The sequence below is a fragment of the Scyliorhinus canicula genome, chromosome 4, assembly GCF_902713615.1.
Source record: "Scyliorhinus canicula chromosome 4, sScyCan1.1, whole genome shotgun sequence".
NCBI lineage: Eukaryota > Metazoa > Chordata > Chondrichthyes > Carcharhiniformes > Scyliorhinidae > Scyliorhinus > Scyliorhinus canicula.
The window spans coordinates 37,735,390-37,740,803 of NC_052149.1; positions in this window are offsets into that span (position 1 = coordinate 37,735,390).

Sequence of the window (5,414 nt, forward strand, 5' to 3'; positions counted from 1 at the left end):
TTGCAGGGCCTTCTGAGTTGATCCAGGATGGCGGCGCCCAGGACCTGCACGTGGAGTCGTGTGTCCCAAGATGGCGGCGCCCAGGACTCGCACGTGGAGCCGGGGCCCCAAGATGGCGGCGCCCATGGCCCGCTCATGGCGTCCGGGGCCCAAGATGGCAGCGCCCGTGGGAGCCTCGTGGCGGCTGGGGGCAGAGTCAGCGGCGTCCGCGAGCCGGTCGGGGCAGCTGGGGGCACGGGTTGGGAGGACCATGGGGCTGTTGTGGGAGCCGGGAGGCGGGCCGGAGAGGTTGGTGCGCGGCATGGGGCCCTGGGGGTCCCGGGGGGGGGGGGATCCGCGGTCGCTGCAGCAAAAACCGCAGCAACAACCGGAACAGCAGCGACCGACTTGGTCTGGCAGACCACCGCGTAGTGGCCCTTCTTCCCGCAGCTCTTACACAGAGTGGAGCGGGCCGGGCAGCGTGGGCGGGGGTGCTTTGCGAGGCCACAGAAATAGCAACGGGGCCCCGCTAGTTTATCGGAGCGACCCGCAGCGCAGACTTGGGGGGGGGTCGGGGTCCACGGAGGATGGGGGTGGCGCGTGCCATAAAGTCCAGGGGGCTGCTGCGCGGCCGGGGGGCGTATGCGCGGGCATTCAGGTCAGCAACCTCCAGGGAGGTTGCCAGAGTCCGTGCCTCAACTAGGCTGAGGGTGTTCTTTTCTAACAATTGTTGGCGGATAGAAGGAGACTGCACGCCAGCAACATAAGCGTCTCTGATTAGAAGTTCCATGTGCTCCGTCGCCGAAACTTGGAGACATGCGCACGTTCTCCCTAGAGCTGCGAGGGCCTGGTAAAACTCGTCGAGGGACTCACCAGGGAACTGTTGTCTGGTCGTCAGGAGATGCCGTGCCGGCCGGAGAAAGTGTCCTTTGAGAATCTCCATGGCCGCATCAAAGTCGTCTTCGTCTTCGATCATTGCGTAGACCGACGTGCCCACGCATGAGTGGAGGATGTGGAGTTTCTGCTCCTTGGTGGGCTTGCCGGCTGCAGTCGTCAGGTAGCTATTAAAACACGCCTGCCAGTGTTTAAAGATTGCAGACGCATTTGCAGCATGCGGGCTGGTGCGGAGGCAGTCAGGCTTGATGCGAAGCTCCATTCCAAAATTCTAGCTGATTAAATTGATGTACCATCAATTCGACTCAAGACACATTTAGGATCCGAACTGTGGCTTTAATCAGCTAGTAGTTAGCCTGGTGGTCGACTACAGAGAATGGCCGACCGCCGGGCACTCTGGGTACTTATACCCCGCTTCAGAGACGGGGCCTACTTGCCTCTCGACCAATTGGAGAGCAGTCACATGACTAGTCCCAACCAATCGGACGAGAGGCACATGACCAGCCAGAGCCAATGGGAAGCCAGTGCTCTGCACCAATGGCAGTACTCATATCCATACCACCACAACTTGTAAAAGTCCTTACAGCATGTTTTTTATATTCCAGGCTAGTTACTCCTGTATACTTTTTTTCTCCCTTTTTAACAACTTTTTGGTGACTCTTTGCTGGTTACTTAAGCACTCACAATTCTCCAGCTTTCTATTACTCCTGGCATCATTATATCCCCTTTCTCCACAGTGGCACAGTGGTTAGCACTGCTGCTTCACAGTGCCAGGAACGCTGGGTTCAAATCCGGCCTTGGGTGACTGTGTGGAGTTTGCACATTCTTCCTGTGACTCCATGTGTTTCCTCCAGGTGCTCCGGTTTCATCTAACAATACAAAGGTATGTAGGTCAGGTGGATTGACATGCTACATTTTCCCTAAGTGTCCAAAGATGTGCAGGTTGGATGGAGTTACGGGGTTGCAAGGATGTGACAGAGGAGTGGGCCTCGGTAGGGTGCTCTTTCAGATGGTCGGTGCAGACTCGATGGGCCAAATGGCCTCCTTCTGCACTGTGGGGATTCTATGGTTCTAATGCTACCCTTAATTGCTTGTACGGCACAGGGAGACCTGTTTTACAGATTCTTTGATTTTAATGGAGTGTATTTTTGTTGAACATTTTACATTGTTTCTTCAACTGTTTCCTACTGTTTACCTTTTATTCTATTCACTCAATAAACCTTTGCCAACGTATCCTCACGCCTATGTAATTAGCTTTAAATTCAAGATTATTTTTTGGTGCTAGAGTACATCACTGATAATCTTAATATTGAATGCGATTGTATTATTAACACTTTGCCCCAGAAGATCTTTTACTTTGAAGGAAGATTATTCACCAATTCTGTTACTGACAGAGCTGGCAACTGCTCTGAAAAATCAATCCTGTCATACTTATTGCCACTCCCATGATCACATAAGCCTTTGTAATTTGATTTATATTCTTATGGTTAATTCATTCAAAAACATAAGAAATGCAACAAGTATACTAAACAAGATAATTTTTTTGCCAATTCTATCACAATACTCTACTCAATAAACACCCAGTAATTAAATATGAGCAAAATTGGGACTTGAATAGTGGAAAAAGACAAATAAGTTAAACGCCTTTTCATAGGTTCTTAAGGAGCTTTAAAGATGCTGTACTTTATATCACCGCTTTAGGGAAGGGTTAGATCATAAGACCATAAGGCACAAGAGCAGAAGTAGGGCATTCAGCCTGTCAAATATGCTCCGTTATTCTATGAAATCATGACTAATCTGAGCCCAGTGGTTAGCACTGTTGCTTCACAGTGCCAAGGGTCCCGGGTTTGATTCCCACTTGGGTCACTGTGCGGAGTCTACACGTTCTTCCCGTGTCTGCGTGGGTTTCCTCCGAGCGCTTCGGTTTCCTTCCACAAGCACCGAAAGACGTGCTTGCCAGGTGAACTGGACATTCTGAATTCTCCTCTGTGTACCCGAAGAGGTGCTGGAGTGTGGTGACTAGGGGATTTTCACAGTAACTTCATTGCAGTGTTAATGTAAGCCTACTTGTGACAATAATAATGATTATTATTACGTGATAATTCTCAACTTTGTTTTCCTGCCTTATCCCCATAACCGTTGATTCCCTTACTGATTAAAAATCAGTCTGTTCACATCATGTCATAATGTAAACCCAAACATCTAATTAGTCATTCGATTGAAAAGAAACATTGCTCTAGACTCTAGGATTTAAAACTTGCTGTTAGATGAAATGTATACTCCTTGGAAAGACACTAAAAAGGATATTCTAAAATATATTTTTCTCCACCTTGATCTATCAGTAGTTTAAATGAGGAGGAAAATCCACAAATAATTAAACATCACTGGACTTGGTCAAACACAAATCTCTTCATTTTCCTTCACACTCCATACAATGGTATTAAATGAAGCCACTTATTAAATACCTCTATTGCTTCACCTGCTCCTCGCCCCTCACATAAACCATTAGCTGAATCGCCAGTTCATGCAATTCATCAACTTGCTGTTCATAGTCGCGATTTCATATTCTTCTGTTCAGATCCATTCCACAAACAAGTGAAATACCAGTTCATGCAGAACTGTTAATCTGTGAGAAATGGTCACTGGGGAAATTAGACAGATGAAAGCAAGAGTAAGAAACAGTTCAAACTTATTTATTTTGATGCCACATTTTAGGTTTTAACAGTGCCACACTTCAAACCAGGTCAGATTTTGAAATGACCGAGTTAAATGTTGGCTGGTGAAATATAAGAAGACAACTCGACCATTTGGGTAAAGTCTCGCAAACCAACCCATCCAGAAAGGATCAACACTCTGACCATTGAGTTGACCATCAACTCAGACTACATCTGAGGATATAGAAGAGCAGCGAGGCTCACCCCGCGCCCCCTCCCCACACTGCTCTCACGTGTTGTCAACTCGGGGATTTATAAAGAGACAAGATTGCGAGCCGAGGGCATCAGATACCCGGTACCGTCAGCGGATCAGAGTCCCGGTACCGACAGCGGATCAGAGACCCGGTACCGACAGCGGATCAGAGTCCCGATACCGACAGAAGGGGAATCAGAGTCCCGGTACCGACAGGGGATCAGAGTCCCGGTACCGACAGCGGATCAGATTCCCGGTACCGACAGGGGATCAGAGTCCCGGTACCGACAGCGGATTAGAGTCCCGGTACCGACAGCGGATTAGAGTCCCGGTACCGACAGGGGATCAGAGTCCCGGTACCGACAGCGGATCAGAGACCCGGTACCGACAGCGGATCAGAGACCCGGTACCGACAGAAGGGGGGTCAGTGTCCCGATACCGACAGAGGATCAGATTCCCGGTACCGACAGGGGACCAGAGTCCCGGTACCGACAGCGGATCAGAGACCCGGTACCGACAGCGGATCAGATTCCCGGTACCGACAGGGGATCAGAGTCCCGGTGCCGACAGCGGATTAGAGTCCCGGTACCGACAGGGGATCAGAGTCCCGGTACCGACAGCGGATTAGAGTCCCGGTACCGACAGCGGATCAGAGTCCCGGTACCGACAGCGGATCAGAGACCCGGTACCGACAGAAGGGGGGGTCAGTGTCCCGATACCGACAGCGGATCAGAGACCCGGTCCCGACAGGGGTTCAGAGTCCCGGTACCGACAGAAGGGGGGTCAGTGTCCCGGTACCGGCAGCGGATCAGATCCCGGTACCGACAGAAGAGGGGTCAGTGTCCCGGTACCGGCAGCGGATCAGATCCCGGTACCGACAGAAGAGGGGTCAGTGTCCCGGTACCGACAGCGGATCAGAGACCCGGTACCGACAGGGGATCAGGGTCCCGGTACCGACAGCGGATCAGAGACCCGGTACCGACAGGGGATCAGGGTCCCGGTACCGACAGCGGATCAGAGTCCCGGTACCGACAGGGGATCAGAGTCCCGGTACCGACAGGGGATCAGAGTCCCGGTACCGACAGCGGATCAGAGTCCCGGTACCGACAGCGGATCAGAGTCCCGGTACCGACAGAAGAGGGGTCAGTGTCCCGGTACCGTCAGCGGTTCAGATTCCCGGTACCGACAGGGGATCAGAGTCCCGGTACCGACAGGGGATCAGATTCCCGGTACCGACAGGGGATCAGAGTCCCGGTACCGATAGCGGTTCAGATTCCCGGTACCGACAGGGGATCAGAGTCCCGGTACCGACAGGGGATCAGAGTCCCGGTACCGACAGGGGATCAGAGTCCCGGTACCGATAGGGGATCAGAGTCCCGGTACCGACAGGGGATCAGAGTCCCGGTACCGATAGGGGATCAGAGTCCCGGTACCGATAGGGGATCAGAGACCCGGTACCGTCAGAAGGGGGGTCAGGGTCCCGGTACCGACAGGGGGGGGGGGAGGGGGTCAGGGTCCCGGTACGGACAGGGGTGGGTGGGTCAGGGTCCCGGTACCGACAAGGGGGGGGGGGGGGGGGGGGTGATCAGAGTCCCGGTACCGACAGGGGAGAGGGGGGTGGGGGAGGCCGAGAC